At 43.2% G+C, this 21,972-nt stretch overlaps 1 protein-coding gene across 1 annotated transcript in view; it reads right to left on the bottom strand.

Moving 5' to 3' along the window:
- FMN1 (formin 1) overlaps positions 1-21,439 on the bottom strand; it is a 414,557-nt gene extending 393,118 nt beyond the window's left edge. The window contains 2 exon segments of the mRNA XM_004751031.3: positions 20,470-20,592; positions 21,080-21,439. The gene's annotated coding sequence lies outside the window, so the exon portion shown is untranslated.
- Between the last annotated feature and the right edge of the window lie 533 nt (positions 21,440-21,972).

The raw sequence follows: 21,972 nt of genomic DNA, 5'->3' as shown, positions 1-21,972 counted from the left end.
CCGAAAGCATCAAGAAAGCCTCATCCATATATATCATCTGCCTCAAAGAAGAGGCTCAGTCCTGTTTAGAATATACACTATTGTCAAAATTGAGCTGAAGATACAATGCCATGAAATTCCACAATGTCTTCTTCTTTCTGAAGGAATCTCATACATGTAATTTTGTCTAAACAAGCAGTTTATCTGAAGGTTGTAGAAGATCAGCATCTGAGACACAGTGGACTTTGCTGAAGGAGATTTGAGAGAAATAAACCTGGTTAGGGTGCTACCAAAGCCACTGGCACATTTTCCATTTAAAAAACACTGCGTTTATGGGAGCCTAGGTGGCTCAGTTGATTAAACATCCAACTCCTGATTTCAGCTCGGGCCATGATCTTAGGGTCCTGAGATCAAGCCCCACATCAGGCTCCACACTGGGTGTAGAGCCTGCTTAAGAATTTTTTCTCTCCCTCTCCCTCTGCACCCTCCCAAATAAATAAATAAATAAATAGTTTAAAAAGATTTTAAAAATTTATTTATTTGACAGAGACATTGAGAGAGGGAACATAAGCAGGAGAATGAGAGAAGGAGAAGCAGGCTTCCTGCCTAGCAGGAAGCCCAATATGGTGCTGGATCCCAGGACCCTGGGATCAAGACCTGAGCCAAAGGCAGATGCTTAACCACTGAGCAACCCAGGCACCCCAATAAATAAATCTTCTTAAAAAACCATTCCATTTAAAAATCCCAATGTATGTTAGACATTTTTCTCCACACTACTCTATGTGGATCATTTCTCTTTGGCATTTCCAAAAGCTTTTTTGTGCTTCCCTTCCTCTTACTTGTAATGCATTCTCTTCCCTGTCCTTCAAAAAATTCACTTTTGAAATATGACTGAATAAAAGTCATTGAGCTTTTGACTACATACGTTAGTCTTCCCAGGAGTATTTTCACTTTCAGGGTTACCCTGTTGAAGGGAATGATAAGCTGTGGAGTCAATTTACGTTATGCCAGCTTCACTTAAATAGAAGAAGTATTGGTAGGGTCAGAAATCTTCCTAGCACTGACAGAATCCTAATGCTTCTGCCTGCAGCTAACACGTGACTCATGAGTAGCAAGAGTGTTTCTAAGTAGTCTGTCTTTAAATAGTGCAGGTAATTACTATTATTTAGTGATCACTCACTATATGCTGGGCGCTCTCCTCAAGGCTTTACCTGTTTCAACACATTCATTTTCACGTGCGCACACACATCTATAGGTAGGTACTACAATTATTCCCATTCTACCATAAGGAAACTGAGGTACAGAGAGGATAAAGTAATTTGCCTGGGGTCTCACAACTAGTAAGTGGCCAAGCTGGGATCTGAGCCCAGATGGTTTACCCCCAGAGCCCAGACTCTGAAAATCCTCTAAAGGACTGACCAAGGACACTGAGTCTCATTCAGAAGACACGCCCATTCATTTACTAATTTCTCTACTTTAAATCAAACAAGATGGAGCACTCACCCTCTGGTGTAACTGGTCCAGGTCCGGTCAGTCTTCACAGAAGAGGGCTTCCCCACCAGGCAGTACAGACCAAGGAAAACACAATGAATGCAGAGTGAGAAGGCTTGGACTCAAGCCCAGCTCTGCCAGTCACTACCAGTGATCTCCCGAAAGCCACTCAACCTCTCTGTACTTCTGTGTCCTCATCCATAAGACAGTTTTTGATTCTCCCTATTTACGGGGCAATTCCACAGTCCCTCCTGAGGAGAAATGGAGCCCACTTTCCAAATTCCTTTTCCAGGTAGACAGTGAATTCAGAGCACAACGTGGGATCAGAACCCAGACTCCTGAAGCCAAAAGACACCATGCGGCAGAAAGGAGTGGAAGCAGGCAAAGAAAACGGCATAAGAAACTCATAAATAGGGAGACAAAACCCAACTTTCATCAGTAATACAAGAACTAGAAGGAAAGCAAGTGAAGTGTTGAAAGCAAGTAACACCAAATGTAAAATTAGCATGGGTGAAAAAGCAATGCATTAATCAGAGCTTATTATTTCCACCTCTATTGTAAAAGAAAATTCATGATTAGCTTGAGAGAGACCCAGGGCACAGTGGGGCAAAGCCTTTTCTCCCTTTGATCCAAACCCTTTATTTGGAACCTAACTTTGGTAGTTTAATCACTCCTTCCTGGCCCATGCTCAAAGGCAAACGTCTTCAACTCGAGGCCTTTCTCAGGCTCTTACCAGTCTAAATCAGTCTATGATGTCTCCATGCCCTGCTCTGGGTCTCAAATCTATTAAGCCTTGCCTGTCAGATATTCTACTCTGTCCTAATTGGGCCCATGATCTGTTTTCACATGTTCTGGGGCCCCATGCCTCACAGTCTTGAGGGCCAGAGGGTCCCTCCCTCCTACCCCTTAGCACAGCCTTAGGAAATCCACTGCCTAGGTTCAAATCCTAGCTCTTGCACTTAGCATGGTAACCTGAGATGACAATATACCCTTAATGTGCCTCAATTTCTCACGCCTCAGATATAGGCAATAATGAGAGCTGACAAACCTATACATAGTACATATATACTTAGGGGTTCTATCAGTAATTAGCATTATGTGTTTCAGATCCATATCATCCAGGAACAGAATCTCCGTACACCCTGTTTCCTACCACCAATTAACTTTCTGTGGTGTATTTTTCCTGCTGGATCAAAAGATCCTATGCAAAAGGATTATCATCATCACCATCTCTGTATTCCCTACAGTACATGTCCTAAAGATGGAAGATATTCAGTAAATAGTACGCTGAAGTATCATTATCTGAAGCTCCAAATTGGACCTGTACATTATTTGTAGTCGGCAGTAAGGTTTAACGGTGGCTTGAGTTTACTTTCTAGCAAACACAACAACTAAAGAGACAAAAATTCATTATCAGGAACAAAATTGGCTTTCTATCACTAAAAGTCATGAAAGTCAGTTTATGCCTAAACTGAATAGCAAAATTTCCATTAATGATCAGATGAAAGTGACAGTAGGGAATGGAAAGGTGAAGGAAAGAAAGGTTTTTAAATGTTCCAAGATACTAAACAAGGGAAAAATAGATTTATGAAACTTTGAATAATGCCCGAGAGAAAAATTAAAGATGTGATTCCAAGATTATACCATCAGCCAAATACATAAATATATACATTTGCTTTTTTTCCTTTGCCTGAACCACTCTCAGAATCCTGATGACTTAGTCTCTGGCCAACTTCAGGTGTCTGCTCAAATGAGGCCTCATGAAAAGTCTTCCTTGGTGACTCAGTATGAAAGAGTGCCTACAGCAAATGTCACTCTCCAGGCCTTAGCCTGAACTTGTCACCTGCCACATTTTATATATAGATATATAGGTAGATATATCTATATATATCTTCTGGTTTCTTGGTCTCTCTCCAAACACTAAAGAAAATAACCACCTTAAAAGAAGGAGCTTTGATCCAGGCTGTGTCCTGTGCTTGAGAAATTAACTAGAAAACAATGGATATTCCATAAAAGTCTGCTTATGTATAATTCATTTAATATAAATGTTAGTAAATATGCATGTACCGTGTTAAAAGTCGTGCCTGGCACAGAGGGGGCCCAGTGAGCTACTTCCAGGAAGAGGAGTGGTATTCCTCAATTCTTTTTTTTTTTTTTTAAGATTTTATTTATTTATTTGACAAAGAGAGATCACAAGTAGGGAGAGGCAGGCAGAGAGAGAGGAGGAAGCAGGCTCCCTGCTGAGTAGAGAACCTGATGCGGGGCTTGATCCCAGGACCCTGAGATCATGACCTGAGCCAAAGGCAGAGGCTTTAACCCACTGAACCACGCAGGTGCCCCTCCTCAATTCTTTTCGATGGTTTAGTAACAAAGGTCTTCTTTCTTGGGGACTGGCTAAAGTGGGAGGAATTAGATAAGGGGGTACAGGACACAGTTCTGAAATCTAGGAGTGACAATGTTTACTTTATGGGGGTGGGCACTGAGAGCTCCTGAAGTGCCCTGTAATACAGCAGGGTCAAAAAGCAAGCTTTCGTGGCCCTGGGGGTGGTGGGGAAAGGAAAGCAAGGCTGGGACCAGGATAGCGGGGATAGAGAGACAGCATGGGAGCCCAGGCTCAGGGTGTGTCTCGACAGTGAGCAGAAGTACAAGGTATGGCAATGACTTAGTTCACCTTCTTACCTAAATTAACCTTCACTTTGGCAGGCTCCAGGATCTGAGATGTCAAAAACATGATGCCACCAGGCCTGTATAGGAAAAATAATCCAGGCTTACCTGAAGCAATTACACATTAAGGTGTGTGTGTGTATGTGTGTGCGTGTGCATTCCGCGTTGTCTGTATTATTTGGGGGAAGCCAATTCTAAGGGGCTTTTGTAGAAAAAGAATCATGATGTTGATCCTCTTACTTCTGATGGGAGTCAAGGGATGAGAGGATCTTGCGTCTTTCTCAAGACAACTCTAACCTCTCACCTGAACGACTGCAGAGGACGGACGACCAGCCGCATGGGCTTGCCCATGACTGAGGGACTTCCAGGATGCAGGCCTTTCCGCGTTAGCTAAAACCAGCACAGGTTAGCTGCCCTACCGGCTCGGCGCCCTCCGAATGGGTCTGTGTTCGTTCACCTGCCGCCGTTCACACGGCCACCAGAGCCATCGTTTCAAAACAAAAACTTGACCTCATCACCTCTGACGCCCAGTCCCATAGTCAAAACTGCTTAGTGGCTCTCTTGCTCTTCAAGCAGATTGTGGGATTGGGCCTCCACCTTTTCCCCCAGCTTCATTTCAGACTCTCGCCACAGTGACCCGTCAGCAGCTCACATGCAGGCCTCTGTCCCACTGCGGGGCTCCACACCTTCTACCTGTACCCCTGTAGGCATAGAAGTGACTCCCGCCCTCCTTTGCATGGTTCTCTCATGCCTTTGCTCCATCATCATCCTTTTTCAGGGGAGTCTTTCCAGACTCCCCTCTTCTGAGTCTTCCCAGGGTCGCAGCCACCACTGCCAGTGCCCACCCTGTCCTCTCAGTGGTGATCAGCACACCCGAGAGCTACTCCCTGCAGACACCTGTGACTTTCTATCCATTGGCTTTGGTCAATGCATGGGAGACACTCCCCTACACATAGGTGGGACTTGGGGGAGGGGGACAGCAAATGGGAGCCAGCTCAGGTAGGCTTTGGGGCCATGACTGAGAGTCCAGATGTGATTCTAAGCTCAAGGGGAAGCTGGGGAGAGGCAGGAGCTGATTACATTTGTCAGAGGTTACTCGGGCTGCTATATGGAACCTAGACTGGGAAAGGGCAGGCGGGGAAGCAGAGAAGACCGGAACCAGAGGAGAAGTGAGGGCAGTAGAAAGGAACCATGGTGGAAGTGGCTGTTAGCACAATAGTTAGAGCCTCAAGTGTCGGTCCGCTCCAGAACAGCGGCTCACCTGAGAAGGCTCCCTGAAGCCTGCTTCATTCCAGATGGTTCTTAGGAGAGGATTAAAAATCTACACTCTGTGTGTGTGTGGTGTGTGTGAGTGTGTGTGTGTGTGTATGTGTATGTGTGTGAAGAAGGGATAAGCATAGAGTACATAACAGATACACAGTTTATTTGTAGTACTAACATGTCATGATGTAGTACTAACATGTCACTATGTCATGATGGGGAGGCAATTAGGGAAAAGTCTAAAGGAAAGGGACAATGAGAAAAAGTATGAGGAACACCGTTCTAGAATGTCAGACAGACTGCAGGCTCCTTCTTCAAACCATCGGGTGGCTCTTAAGCTGGCCTGGGATGGCCCCTGGCCTCCTGGACCAATAGTCCTAAAGCAGCCCTGTCCCCTTACGTTTCCTTGGAGCTGTACAGACACTGACTAATTCACCTTCTCACGGGGAAGATGGTCTAGTAAGATACGATGGTCCATTTGCAAGTCGGCCTTTCAAAACACAGATCCTCCTGTTTGGACACTCCGGAGACGAGCAAGCAAAGGAAGGAAGGTTCAGGAGTTAATGAGGGGAATGCAAATACGGTGCAACTCGGCGAGATCTTCGGTCTTATGATTCACGTTCCCCTTTTGGCCAAGACTCTGTCTACCTCTCTCCTGATGAATTCCTATGCGTCTAGCAAAGCCCAAGCACAAGTGTCCTGAAAATCCAGGGGACAAAGCATTTCCTCGTTTGAGCATTCCGAGCACCTTGCAAAAACACGAGTAATGTCTACTCTTTCCTGAGCACTTGCGGCAGGCATTATGCTTACCCGAGTTTCTTCACTTAATCCTCCCTCTGTTAGTCCCATTTTATAGATAGGAAACTGAGGCTCAGAGAAGAGAAGGAGCTTGCTGGATGTCAGAAAGCAGAAAAATCACAGAGTGGAGACGCCACACCCAGAAACCCTTTAGCCTCAGACTATACATACACTATTATATTACTCACTCAGGTATTATAAGCAATAGTTCACGTGCCCCTTTCCTCCATCACTCCCAGCATAAATTTATGACCCAGGCCAGGGGGTCATGAAATAAGAATGAGGTTTACTGTGAAATTGTGTTGTATAACTTTGGGATATTCTTTACTGAGACTCAGTTTCCTCAACTATAAGCAGAGACAATAAATGCCTACCTCATAGGTTTGTTGTTGAGATAAAATGAGATACAACTTTTAAAGCACTTACCATGGTGTCTGGCACATAAAGGCCCCTTAATTAAACAAGTATGAATTAAGAGCCTGTGAGATACCAGACCTTAGGATGGACACAGGGGATAAGGAAATAATAACACACTAGGAATTTAATATATTTTGGCTGCTTTCACTTCTGGAGGGCAGGGATTCTAGGTTCTTTAACACCAATTTTTTAGAGTTCAACCATGTCTAACACTAAATAGGCACTCAAGAGTTTTTTTAGTGATGAATGATGGTGGTTTACAGAGCTTTAGACCCTAAGTATTAGAGATCATGAATGACTGTGTCAAGTTTGTGGGTTATCATTTCTCAAAATCACTGAAAGTAGAGCACAAGGATACCACACCCAGAGCTGTATACATTCAATTCATTTAAGGATGGGGCTGCCACTAAAGGACATTTACATAGCAAAATACAAAATACATTTACATAGCAGAAAGGGGCACTATAACCTGAACAATGCAATTGCACTACTGGGTATTTACCCCCAAGATAAAAATGTAGTGATCAGAAGGGGCACGTTCACCCAAATGTTTATAGCAGCAATGTCCACAATAGCCAAACTATGGAAAGAACCTAGATGTCCATCAACAGATGAATGGATAAAGAAGATGTGGTACACACACACACACACACACACACACACACACACACAATAGAATACTATGCAGCCATCAAAAAGAATGAAATCTTGCCATTTGCAACGATGTGGATGGAACTAGAGGGTATTATGCTGAGGGAAATAAATCAATCAGAGAAAGATAATTATCATAGGATCTCCCTGATATGAGGAATTTGAGAGGCAGGGTGGGGATTTGTGGGGTAGGGAAAGAAAAAATGAAACAATATGAGATCGGGAGGGAGACAAACCATAACAGACTCAATCTCACAAAACAAACTGAGGGTTGCTGGGGGGAGGAGGGGATGCAGGAGGTGGTTGGGTCATGGGTTTTGGGAAGGGTATGGGCTATGGTGAGTGCTGTGAAGTGTGTAAACCTGACGATTCACAGACCTGTACCCCTGGGGCAAATAATGTATTATATGTTAATAAAAATAATTTTTTAAAAAAGCAATAAAACATCTAATAATATTCAGGAAGTGGGAAAAGGAAACAGGGAAGAAGTTTCAAAGCTGTTAATCTTTCAAAAAAAAGGAAGCTGATTGATGCTGTCCAAAGAAGAAAGTTCATAAAAATAGCGCAATTAATGACAGTAACTCCAGCTTTTTAATACTTTTGATAATATGTTAGCCATAAAGAGACATTTTTAAAGAAATAATGTATCTTGCTCCAGCTCTTTGAAAAATACCGGTGGAATTTTTATCTCAATGGCATTAAAAGCATAGATTGCTCTAGCAGTAGAGACATTTTAACAATGTTTATTCTTCCGATCCAAGAGTGTGGAATGGTCTTCCATCTTTTTGTGTCTTCTCCAATTTCTTTCATAAGTGTTCTATAGTTCCTAGAATACATATCCTTTACCTCTTTGGTTAGTTTTATTCCCAGGTATCATATGGTTCTTGGTGCTATAGTAAAAGGAATCGATTCTCTAATTTCCCTTTCTGTATTTTCATTGTTAGTGTATAAGAAAGCCGCTGATTTCTGTACATTGACTTTGTATCCTGCCACATTACTGAATTGCTGTATGAGTTCTAGTAGTTTGGGGGTGGAGTCTTTTGGGATTTGGAGCAAATAATCCTAAAATTTGTATGGAATCAGAAGAGACCCTGAATTGCTAAGGAAATTTTGAAAAACAAAAATAAAACTGGCAGCATCACATTACCTGATTTCAAGCTTTACTAAAAAGCTGTGATCACCAAGACAGCATGGTACTGGCATAAAAACAGACACATAGACCAGTGGAACAGAGTAGAGAGCCCAGATATGGACCCTCAACTCTATGGTCAAATAATCTTCAATAAAGCAGGAAAAAATATACAGTGGAAAAAAGACAGTCTCTTCAATAAATGGTGCTGGGAAAATTGGACAGCTACATGTAGAAGAATGAAACTTGACCATTCTTTTACACCATACACAAAGATAAACTTGAAATGGATAAAAGACCTCAACGTAAGACAGCAATCCATCAGAATCCTAGAGGAGAACATAGGCAGTAACTTCTTTGATATCATGCATAGCAACTTATTTTAAGTTATGTCTCCAAAGGCAAAGGAAACAAAAGCAAAAATGAACTTTTGGGACTTCATCAAAATCAAAAGCTACTGCACAGCAAAGGAAACAGTCAATAAAACAAAGAGGCAACCTACGGAATGGGAGAAGATATTTCAAATGACAGTACAGACAAAAGGTTGATATCCAGGATCTATAAAGAACTTCTCAAACTCAACACACACAAAACAGATAATCATGTCAAAAAATGGGCAGAAGATATGAACAGACACTTCTCCAGTGAAGACATACAAATGGTTATCAGAAACATGAAAAAATGTTCATCATCACTAGCCCTCAGGGAGATTCAAATTAAAACCACATTGAGATACCACCTTACACTGGTTAGAATGGCCAAAATTAGCAAGACAGGAAACAACATGTGTTGGAGAGGATGTGGAGAAAGGGGAACCCTCTTCCACTGTTGGTGGGAATGCAAGTTGGTACAGCCACTTTGGAGAACAGTGTGGATATTGCTCAAGAAATTAAAAATAGAGCTTCCCTATGATCCTGCAATTGTACTACTGGGTATTTACCCCAAAGATACAGATGTAGTGAAAAGAAGGGCCAACTGTACCCCAATGTTTATAGCAGCAATGGTCATGGTCGCCAAACTGTGGAAAGAACCAAGATGCCTTTCAACGGACGAATGGATAAGGAAGATGTGGTCCATATACACTATGGAGTATTATGCCTCCATCAGAAAGGATGAATACCCAACTTTTGTAGCAACATGGACGGGACTGGAAGAGATTATGCTGAGTGAAATAAGTCAAGCGGAGAGTCAAATATCATATGGTTTCACTTATTTGTGGAGCATAACAAATAGCATGGAGGACATGGGGACATAGGGAGGAGAAGGGAGTTGAGGGAAATAGGAAGGGGAGGTGAACCATGAGAGACTATGGACTCAGAAAAACAATCTGAGGGTTTTGAAGGGGCCGGGGGTGGGAAGTTGCGGGGAGCCAGGTGGTGGGTATTAAGGAGGGCATGTATTGCATGGAGCACTGGGTGTGGTGCAAAAACAATGAATTCTGTTATGCTGAAAAGAAATTAAAAAATAGATAATGTATCTTGAAACGTACATTTATTTGAAGTTTGACTATTCTTTAGTTTCAGCTCAGTTTTTCAAGTTGCCTAAAAATTAAAAAAAAATATTTTTGTTATAAATAGCATCTCTATTTATGTTTATAAAAGTATTTCTATCTAAATATCCACCCAGATAGACAGATATTTAGGTATAGATGGATAGGTGTCTGAAATTATGTTATCTAAGGTTAATGGGAACTGTAGCATTTGAGATGATTTTTTAAAAAATTCTCACCTTTGTAATTTTTTGCCTTATTTGAATCTTGACAATCAACATACATGATTTTTTTTTTCAAAGATTATTTATTTATTTATTTGGGAAAAAGAGAGCAGAGAGGGAGAGGAAGAGGGAGAAGCAGACTTGCCACTGAGTGGGGAGCTAGATGCGGAACTCAAACCCAGGACCCCGGGATCAATGACCTGAGCCAAAGGCAGACACTTAACGACTGAGCCACCTAGGTGCCCCAACATAGGTGATTTGTTAAAAGTCCATTTTCCAAAAGTAGAGAGAATATGGAATACAAAGTATGATCGGAATATGGACCATTGCTATTTCCTTCTTTGTTCTTTTTTGTATTTTTCACATTTCTAAAATGATTTTTAAAATGGCTTTACAGTCACAGATTCTACAGACCCTACATTTATGATTGTTTCTTTCCTTTTAAGCTAGACTCCAAAATAGATAGAAAATATGTTTTTTTTTTTTTTTACTTATATTGCTGATGGGGTCTTTAACATGACTTGAGAACCCAATTTGCAAAGCAGAAAAGACTGGATTCTTTTGAGTACTCTTTATAAAAGTAATAACAAACAGAGAACTAATTAATGGTTATATATATATGCTTGCAATTTTTAAGGTTTTTACAAGAAGAGTGAGAGATTATGAAAGAGATTACGAAAGTTGTCATGTTGGACTACGTCTGATGGAGTCTTTAAGGCCAGGATTTCAAACTAAGTGGTTTTCCTTGTCCATTCTTGTTTAAGACATGATTAATGAATGTCAACATCTGCTTGCTGTGATAAATGACAAACTAGAATAATCCAGTTCTTACCCTCTAATTAAGAATAATAATCTAAAATACACAAATGGTTACATAGCTATAAAAAGGGATGAGCTGCTGTGAGATGTCTTGGGGAGTGGGAAATAAAACATCTGAGCTACCTGTTCAGGTCTCACAGCAGGTAACATGGTAACATCTTTTTCCTTTATAAAGGTTTGGGAAAAGAGTAGGATTCTGATTTCCTCCATAAAGTAACTCGAGAAGCCTATTTAGTTTTGTGTAGCCTTGAGATTTAGACAGTAGATTTCAGTGTCTCCTGGGTTTTGCATGCTTATGTTAATATTACAGAAAGATTTTTTTTCAATTCAGTGAACCACCTGGATGTGAAATGTTTAATCACTGTCAATAACAGTTTAGAGAATAGAAAGTAAATTTTTGTTTCTCTCTGTGAAAATGTCTTCTCTCAATGATAAGTTATAGCCTATGGGTGTGGTTTTTTCATATGAAGGAAGAAAAATGTTATAAAATCATTACTTGTGAAGTGCTTTAACTTCTATTGCATTCTGTTAAGATGTGGGTTAGCATTTTTCTAGTCTAGGACTGGTCAAAATTCATAGAGAAAATGATGGGATCTTAGATTTAAAGAAAACTTTGAAATTATCCATTCCATCCCAACTGTGGATTCTTTCTTTCACTAGAACCTTTGTGAATGACCACCCAGTCTCAACTCAAACTCTTCAATGGCAAACTGTTCTCTAGCCCACAAGGAAACCTCATGGCCTTCAGACAACTATAAATGTAAAAAAATAAATATAAAAAAATTCCCTTAATCCCAGGCAAAATCCATTTCCATTGATATTCCCACTGGTGCTTGTCCTCACTTGCAGAACTTGTAAACCCCACTCCCCTCCTGTCCAAAGTCCTTTAAACACCGGAGACATCTTCTCATCCTGACCCCAGTCTCTTCAGCAAGCGCTGAGATGAAAGCACTTCCATTCTCAAAAACCCCGCACATCACCTGACTGTTTATTATTGCATCAAAATCTTATTACAAAGCAGCGCCCACACTTACAGAAGAGTTCCTCAAAAAAATGCCAAAAGTTGTTCCAGGATCACAAATACAATTCTTGCAATGGTCACTTTAAATCCTTAGATGAACACCTCTTAAATGGCTAGATTCTATCTTACTACCTCTTCGTCTATCCTGAGTGTCAGTTTCCTCTTCACCATGTTTTTCTGCCCTTGCAATTTTAGTATATGTGCTGCCGAAGCGAGCACTCTGCCTTTGCAATTTTAAAGACCATTCTTGTATTACTTTTGTTGGCCAGCCCCTGAAACTGATTTGGGCTACCTCAACAAAAATAGAGGTATCTCCAATTTCATGAAATTCATGGATTTCTGATTTCATGAAACCAGAGTAAGGGTAGAAAAGCCAAGAGCAGGAGGTGGAGCCTTCCAGTGGCCTGTGGGGCAGGCCCTTCCTGGAGTACCTGCCACTTAACTCCACTGACTCTTAGTTACTGCTATCCTTCAGTCCTAAACTCTCGTTCTTGGGGAAGGGAATCCAACTGGCCCAGCTTCGTCAGATTGCTATCCTTAGTTAAGTAACCCTGACCAGGGACATGGTCTTTGGTATATGAAGCCCAAACTTATATATTGGGATCATTTTCAGAGAAAGGAAAATGGATGTGAAGACAGATGTCCAAAACCACTGTACTTCTAAAAAAGGAAAGTGATTTTCAAAGATAATTAATCTGCTTCTTTTTATCTCTCCCTGTGTTTTCCTCAGATATCAGAATTGGTGTTCATTGCATCAGAAAAGGTCAAAGGCAAGGGGGGAAAAAGAGAAATAGCCTGAGAATATTTCTGGGTTTTGTTTTCCAAAATCGCAAATGCTTAGAAGAACATAGAGAATTTCTCGAAGGTGGTAATAAAAAAGGAATGAAATGTATGGACATGCAAAGCCCTGGAGTGACATGGAGAATTATCTCCCTCCTGCTGTTGGAAAAGGAGGGAGGGAGGGAGACTTATGAACCCAGGAGGAGGGAGGAGCAGCCCTTGTTTCCTGGCATTGTCTCCAGGGAGCCTCTAACCTCCCCCCAGCCCCCAGAGCTGTGTGGGCAGGGGGCACATCTAAGCAGAAGGAACCATAAGAAATGTCACCAAATAATTTTTGTGGCCCAAGGATGACCTGGACCTCTGTTTGCCCAGTGAGTTACGTGAGCAGAAATACAGCACCATGGTGTTAACCTGTGCGATCAGATACCTCAGTGACCAGAGGGTCCCCTCCACCAGGGCTGCTGCACTGTGCCAGCACCCTGGAACCTGAGACACCGCAGGGGGATGCTGGGACCCTACGCAATGCTGAGGGTATGTCTGCTACCTTTCCAGAAGGAAGAGCCTTGAAGCAAAAATGAATCTAATTTGAAAAAAAGTTAAGAGATGAGATACTTCTTATATACCTGTGTTAAAGGGAGATTCTCATCTGCTATGCTTGCAGAGAAAAGATAGGAGCAAAATAAGAACAAAGGCATTCTGCTGCTTCTCTCTCCGTGAATCAGTCCTCGTCCTTCTCAAGTAGCAGCATTTGTGCATCATACACTGCTTGCAGTATTAAAAGCCCTCTTCTATAAACATCGGTTTAATTTTTTCTAATCCTCTTATTTATGACCTTAGTTTTCCTGATGTGATTCCCCGGGTCCACACCATACCTCTCTATAAGTGTAGTCTCAGACTATCTACCCTTCTCCCCTCTCCTGTGTCTTCTGTCCTGGTTGGATGGGGTTTGAGCACAAGATCCCTATGCAACCAACTTGGAGCCTTCAGCCACCTTTCCCTTTTGCTGTGTCATTTGCCCAATTTGTGATCATGATACCAGCATCATGTTATCTGTTTAAAATTATTTATATTCTTATATTATTTACTTCACATGAGATCTATCCTCCTAACAAATTAAATGTACAATACAATACTATTGACCACAGAGACAGAATGTTGTTGTTCTTCTGAACAAATTCTGCTTCAGTTAAGGTGTCTTAAATCTAGCTAATAGTGAGCAATGTGGCAGCTATTAATATGTTTTAACCAAAAATGGGGGGAAAAATGTAAGAAGACCAAGGCCCAAAAACCTGAGTCTGAGAGTGGCATCCTGTCCTTTCATTTTTGTAGCTGGCAGGGCTGTTCTTTCCTGAAGAGAAGTTGAATGATGTCATAAACAAAGCCCAGGGAGTCGGGTGACCTGGATCTATTCTTGGCTGTGCCACTGACGGTGAGTGACCTTGGGCAAGCCAGTTTCTTATCTCCCCATCTCAGTTTTCTCCACTGTACAACTAAAAAGTAATAATAATAATATATCTTGTCACCTACCTAGAGAATAATTTGGGTACAAGAACGATAGAGTAAGAAATCGGCTGATGCTGAGGAAACAGGAAGGTTTGGTTTTCGTTTTTCAGTCTGCCGCAGTTTCCATTATGACTCTAGGTTTATCAGAGAGTTTCGGTTCTTCAAATAATCACGAAAATTAGAATTGATCTATGTTATCAGAGCTTAAAAGGAACCAGCTTAAAACAAAGCAGAAAGGGACTCGAACATAAGGACAATGCTCACCATTACGTGTGGGACGGTCTATTCACATTTACTTCAATGGGGATTAGGTGTGTCAGAAAGAAGGCAGTTGGGCTCCAGTAGGTAGAAAGCCAAGGATGCCATGGCAGAGAGAGAGCTAAAAGGAGATGAGGACACTGGTAAACGGGGACAGGAGAGATGCCAATTCTGTAGATGAATTCCATTTTGTGCAGACCTGTGGGCTTTTAAAAAATTATTTGCAAAGCTTTCCAAAAATGAGCTAGGCCTAGAAAATGTTCTAAAGTGGCTGTCTTTATCCAAAAAGAGAAAGAGTAATCATGGTAATGCCTAAAAAAAGCAACTCTTGCTTTTCACTAAATCCATACCCAGAATACTGCACTATATTTATGGTTATGGAAAGTTTAACAAATTTCAAAGCCAGGAATGTTCTCTGTGGCTTACGAGGGCAGACAGAAGGTGGAATGCAATCCCAACAGGTAGCATAAATCTACCCAGATTCCATTTAGAGCCATACCTTTACGAAAAACATATGAACCTCTCTGAGCCCTGAATTGCTCATCTATGCAACAGATAAAACCCAACTCCCCCACTGCACAGAGGTACCTACCGACAGATTAGGTAACCGAGGGAGGGAGCTCATTTCTCCTGCATTAAGCATAGGAGAGGAAATTTACCTGCTGCCGCCCTTTTGAATAGACTTTGAGGACACTTGTCTCTAACTAGAACACCAACAACTTATAGGGACTCCATGGCGTGACGGTGAAAAATAGGCTTTAATAGTACTTGCAGGGCTAAACCCCAGGGAGGGGCTTCCAACCAGTGAACAGATCAAAGCAGCAACACACCCTTTGGAAAGGGCAATGAAGATTGTAGTCACTGCCTCCTGGGGACCGAACACATCTAACATAACAACGTTTGCCCAGTGGAATCTCCCACAGGAGAAAGATCATTAAGTGCTATGACAGCAACTGTCATTCCAAAATACTTTCCCCATCCTAGCTCAGCCATCTTCATGACACTGAAGAGCAGAAAATCTGCTCTGGAGTACTGGAAGAAAGAGGGGACACTGAAAAGAGCACTTGGGAAGCAGGAGACAGCACGGGGACCATTCACCTGTGGCTCAGAAGGGTCTGCTCCTAGCCACAGATGATGTGATTCTTCCAGAGAATTTCATTGGAACTTCATTTGTCCAAATGTCAAGGTTTGGGAAACTTGATGGTTTCCCCTAATGACCATTAGATCACCAGAGCAGATCACCAGAGCGAGCCTCTCTTCCTAAGTGGAACAGGTTCCCCACTCCGCCCCCTATGCCCCACCTCTCTGAAACATCTGTATTTTTCCTTCCACATTCCACAGGGGAAATCACACAGAAAGTCTCTGAGCTGGCATGAGGGTAGGACATCCGGGCAAAAACAAGGAAAGCATACCCGAGAAGAGCAGCCACGCACTGCCGTGTTGGTGTGGCTTATGAGAGACTGGGACTCAGGTCATCTCCTGGTCTCTGCTGCTGCTTTCATAGAAACATTCTCTGGAACACTCCTCGTGGCATGATAGCATTAGCCCCTTCACGCTAGCCACATAGTGATGCTTCCTGCCCTAACCTTCGGCCTTATCTACACTCCCCACTCCACTTCTGGGGGATCTGCTACTTGTCTGTGAATGCCCAGAGGCTGATGACCAACATGAATATGAAAGTCTTGCCTATCCAACCTTTGCTGCTGTATAAGGACACTCAGAAGGTTTATCGCAACACCCAATGCCATCACCAGGGACATTCAAACTGCACCCCAGGAAATTCATCAGACTGCCACTGTCTGTCCTAACACCACCATCTAAGGACACTGTAAGCCCAACATTTGGAAACCTTATCAACCAACTGTTCTCTGGACTCAAAAACTGGATGTATGGTTAGTTCTAACCATTAGAAATGGGTTCTGTCTCCATAGAAATGCGCCCCCCCCCAAATGCCTGATTGCTTGCACCATAGAGAAGCCACGTAGATTGCTGAGCTAGGCGCCACACCCCCACCTTTATCACTGTCTCCTGAAATAACTGTTTATCTAGACTGGTTGAGTCCCAGGACCAAGACACTGATTTAATGAGATGCGGCAACGCGTTTAAATTTGTCCTTTTCTGTTTTCTCATCCCTGTTCCTTTTCTCTCTCTTTCTCTTCCCGCCTCCCCCTTTGTAGATCTCTTGCTTTGCAAACCTGAATCTCTCTAGAGCTATATATCAACTTGGCTTTTGATAAATGAAACTTCCTGGGGAAAAACATGAAGTTTCAAAGGACAGAATGAGGCATATCAGACTATGCTACCCCCCCCCCCACTATGCTGCTTTGGCATATGTATTAGTATGAGCTAATGGTCATTGAGATCCAGGAAGATGCAGCAAAAGCTATAAAAAGAAAAGTGCATAAGCTTTCTTTTTGTAAATAAAATGTACATTATAAAGGAAATTTCCACTTGTAAAAAGTGTCTCCTTCTCCTATGCCAAGAAGAGGAGCATTCTTAATAACTCTTATTAATAGAGAAGGCACAGATTTAAATCTGTATAGTAAACTATACCAAGCAACTCTGGTTTTACCATACTTTTCTTTGGGCACCTTCTCATAACTTGCCTCTCCCACCCAGAAGCCCCCAAACTCCCTTCCTTTGGCCTAAGATGATGTTTAAGCCCATATTCTCACCACCCTTTAGAGTTACTCACATCTGGGTACATGTTAACAAACTCCGTTTTTCTCTTGTTAAAAAAGAAAGTCCTGTCTACCTCTAAAATATCCCCCACCATAGCCTGTGTCTCAGAAGACCAAGGTTAAAAAAAAGTATTTTTTTTTAAGATTTTATTTATTTATTTGACAGAGAGAAATCACAAGTATACTGAGAGGCAGGCAGAGAGAGAGAGAAGGAAGCAGGCTCCCTGCTGAGCAGAGAGCCCCATGCGGGACTCGATCCCAGGACCCTGAGATCATGACCTGAGCCGAAGGCAGTGGCTTAACCCACTGAGCCACCCAGGCGCCCAAAAGTATTTAATTTGAAAGATATTGGTCTTTACTTAGGATCTATGACACTGCAAAAAGGAGAAATAGGCACAGCTCTAATAAGAGGGAACACAATACAGGTTCGTTTTGCTTAAGGTAAGGAAACAGATGAATTGCCTTTAAAAAGCAAAAACAAAAACAAGATTAAAAAAAAAAAAAAAAACCTACCCAGTTCCTGCTTCCTGCAGAGGTGAATTACAGAGGTCATTTCAAGGTAATGGTAAGGTAATGGTAAGGCGAGATAAGGCCCAAAGGGAAGACCAACTTCTTATCCCCTGCCCCCCAGACCCATATACTATGGCATCATATCACCAAAGCCTAAAGATATACAGAAATACACATTATACAGGGGCATGCTTTACATGTAGCCAGAGAACTTGAGAAACGTAAGTGGGAGGGAATGGCCCATTTCCTAAGAGCTTTGGTTTCATATGTTGACATGGTAAGGAAGTTTGTAGTCTTCTTTCCATCTTTCTACTTTAGGTAATTATTATGTTACAAGCATACAGATGACTGCTTTGTCAGCACTTCCGCTTAGATGTTAAACACAGGGATGTTCCAATTCCCTCATAAGGCCAGCCTGTTGGTGCAAGCTCGTATTTACTCCATGAGGATACAATTCCCATGGTTTAGCATCTCTACAAGATCAAGCAAATCAGATTAATGGCTGTAACTCTGTCAACACACAGGCTGAGACCTGCTGAGAATAAAGCTGATTTTTAACACAGAGACTATAAGCCTCTGAAAATAATGGCTCCTGTTAAGACAAAGTCCCAACAAGAGAGTATGAGTAACCCCTAGACCTGATTTACCAAGACTGGAATCACCATATATTATTAAGTATCGCTGTGAATTTTCACAATTATACAAGTAAAGTTTGAATTTAAGAAACCATTAAAGGCAAAAACCATCTAAAACACACTGATGCTTGAGATCACATGCTCTTGAGTCCCAAGCTTTAACAAAAAACCGTCTAAGAAGACACTGAGAGGACAAGGTCTACGATAAGAAATAACAAGGCTAAGAAAGAGAAAGAGCAGATATAAAAGAACTGAAAGAGATAGAGACAAAGAGACAGAAATCAAGCTGGCAAACCAGAAAATCTTCAGCATCTCAGGACCAGCTTCCTCGAGAAGACATTACAGTGTGGTCATGGCTCAGTTATGCCAGTCAAAAATGCTCATTTTTGCTTATGACTGTTTCTGCTGGGTTTTCATTCCATACGACCAAAACGTTCCTAACTGATAAAATTGACGGGATCCACTAAATTCCAAAGTATCCCCAGAAAGCTGATAAGACTGTTCACCTCTCTTTCTAAATGGGAAAACAGAATCACATCAATAATGCTTGCTGTTTTCTACACTGGCAAAGAGAAATATATTATTCTTAGAGAAGAAAAATATTGTAAAACACAAGTTCTTCCATGCTGGCAAGTTAAATTTTCTTCAGTTCCCAGGGATATTTGAAGAAAAGCAGTTTTGCTTCTACTGGGCAGAAGCCAATGCATTCACTAGTGATTCTGGAAAAAGCACAATTTACCAAGTCAGAGCATTGAACAGCCAAGGAGAAAGGAGCAGCCTAGGACAGGCCCAGAGGCTCAGAAATCTTCTCTAGAGCTCCATTTTTAATGCATCTGAAAAGAGCTTGCTAAGCACTTGTGCAGCTTGGTGAGAGAAATGTCTGTCCAAACACAGCTGGCTTCAATCAGTGCTACTCCTCCAAGATGGAGTCCTGTGAGAACCTCAGGACTAGCCATCCCCCCATGAGCACTTCCATGAGCATCAGTTTTAAGACCTAAGAGGGAAGGAAAAAGACAACAGAAGGGCGGAATGCACATTTAGGGACAGAACACTAGCCTTCATTATCTTTGTTGGCAAGTATTATCAAGAACAATTACCATTCATTCCCCACTTACTATGTACCAGGAACTACTAATCATTTAACTATATTCTTTTAATCCTTCCAACTTTCCTCATGAGGCAGGTAAAAGTATTTTATAAATAAGAAACTAAAGTGCAAGAGAGTAAATAACATGCCAAAATCACTCAGTTAGTAAGGGTTTCATCCAGGATTTGAATTCATGTGACAGGTTTTGGGTTTAGCCATTATGATAGACTGTCCCCCAATTATTATTATTATTATTATCCATTGTTTCCCTCCAGTGAGGCCACTCCTCCTTCATCCCTGCAGTATATCTAAAGGCACTGTATTCACTGGTCCTACTATTGGGCTATAATCACACCATTGGGAAAAAGGAGACTAATGGTATGTCTCGCCAAGACTGAAACCTCTAAACACTTTTAAAGCAGTACCTTCCACAATGACAGTTAATCTGGTATGCAACTCTCCACTGTACTGTTTTCCCCTCCTGAAAAAGGGTTAATAAATCTGAAACTCAAGTGATCTTGTAGTAAGCCCTAGGAACAGCTAAGCGAATGGCTGCTGAATTCCAGTCCTGTGCTCAATGCTACCCACAATAAGACAACCCAACACAAGTCTCTCTCCCAGGGACTTGAATGCCCCAAGGTGACAGGGCCCACGATGCTCATGCAAACACGGATTGTGTTTTAGTACAGCTGGAGCCACAGTGGAAGAAAGTCAGATGCTAAGCTAGTTCACCTGGTCCTCTTAAAGGCTTGGGTCTGGAAATTCCCTTTTGCAGGGCTGATCACCCATACGGCACAGGCCTGGATCACAGGTCCTGGACTCTGCATTCAGCTCATCGGAAGGAGTGTGGGACTGGCTGCCAATGTCAAACTCTCTCTAGTCCGCCAACAGCAGTGTGAATGATGAAAGGAAAGGGTTTTCTGTGGCGATTGCAACTGCAAATAGGAATAAGGAAACTCTCCCCAATCACATCCCACTCCCAGCTCCTTGGCCTTGAGTTACATGAGGAATTGGCTCTGTCCGGCCTTAGGGGACAAGGGCACTGCGTGTTATTTGGGGGAGTCAGCACTTACATGCCTGAATAGAGTCTGCCTTTGCAGAACTTGAAGAGCTCTGATGGAAGAAGAGAAATGTTGATGATGATGGTTGTGGTGAAGATGTTGATGAAAGAAGAAAACGGTGATGGTGAATGTCACCTACAAATATAAGCACAAAGCAGCAATAGATATCCTTCTAGTTATTGCCAATCCCCATCACCAAGCAGCTTCCGTTCCCAAAACAACCCCACTAAGGTACTTCCTCTGTGAACTAAACACATTCAGCTTCAAAATGAAGCGCTGCATCCCTCCCTTCCCCGCCCGCCCTTCCACCCTTCCTGTGCCAAGCTGGGAAGGAGACTGCACTGGCAGGTCACGGGCGCTGGGACCTGAGAGTTAACGACAGTTCTGTAGTGAGGAGCGTTAGGGTGACCCGGGAAGCCCCATTAACGCACTTCGGAACCGCTTGGTTGGGGAGCTTGAGGAACAGACGCCAAAGGGGAAGAAGGTAAGGTAGCGGGGCAAAACAGATTTGGTGCCTCCTTCCGAGAGCCCTGAGGCCCCGAGAGGCGGAGCAGGCAGCCTGTGGTCGGGAGGGAGAAGAGGCGGAGCAGACCGCCGGCAGGACAGACAAGGCTCGCTTTACCTGACCAAGTGCAGCAGCCAGCCGTAGAGGCTGCAGCGAGGATGCTGCGCTGGAGTCCAGAGCCAGAGCCCAAAGCCACCGCTGCGCCTGGCTTCGCCGAGACCCCACCCCTTCCCCGCCTCCTTCCCCGCCCCTTGCACCGAGACCCCGCCTCCCTAGCACGCGCCCGCCCGGCAGGCTGTTTGGGGGAGGTGAGCCGTGAATTGATCGGCAGGGCCAACGACCAATGGAAACGTGCAGCGGCGCCAGGGGCCCCAGATGGCAAGGAGGAGCGGGAAGGGACGGCGCCCAATCAGCCGCGGAGCCGCTGGGCCTGGCTGGGGCGCCGTGAGGTTATTGGGCAACTCTAGCCCCGGCGGCTGGGATTAGCTGCGTTCGTTAGACTAGGTCGAAGGTGGACAGCCCGGGCAACAGCCAATCTCCGGCTCCTTGCCCCGAGCTCCCCGGGTCCCGGGCCCTCTCTCAGCGCATGCTCTGGACTGGTTCGAAGCGGTGGTGGGGCAGGGAGCAGGTCTGTTCCCACGTTCCCGAGGTTCCCACGCCTTGGAGACCCCGCAGGGCTATGCCGCTCCAGTGGTCGGGTCAGCGCCCCCTGCCCCTGCACCTCCAGTAGCCATTCTCGGTAATCAGCGCTTAAAGGAACAAAGCAGGAAAACTCCAGAAACAGCACCCTCTCGTAAATCCAAACCCTTCTGTTAGTTTCTCCCACGCCCCAGCGTGGCCTCCAAATAACTCTTTAACCAGACTCACTGGCAGATAAATGACTTTGACTACTTGTAGTTACGAGCGGAAACTTTGGGCAAAAGAAAATGAGGTAGGGCCTCGGCGATTTTGGGGGAAAGGAGGATTCAGTCAGGATGTCAGAGTGGGCCTCACAATGAAGGCTACCTGCT

The sequence above is a fragment of the Mustela putorius genome, unplaced genomic scaffold (assembly GCF_011764305.1).
Source record: "Mustela putorius furo isolate JIRA1106 unplaced genomic scaffold, ASM1176430v1.1 tig00003898_pilon_pilon_pilon, whole genome shotgun sequence".
Lineage (NCBI taxonomy): Eukaryota > Metazoa > Chordata > Mammalia > Carnivora > Mustelidae > Mustela > Mustela putorius.
This window is presented reverse-complemented; position numbering and strand designations above follow the sequence as displayed.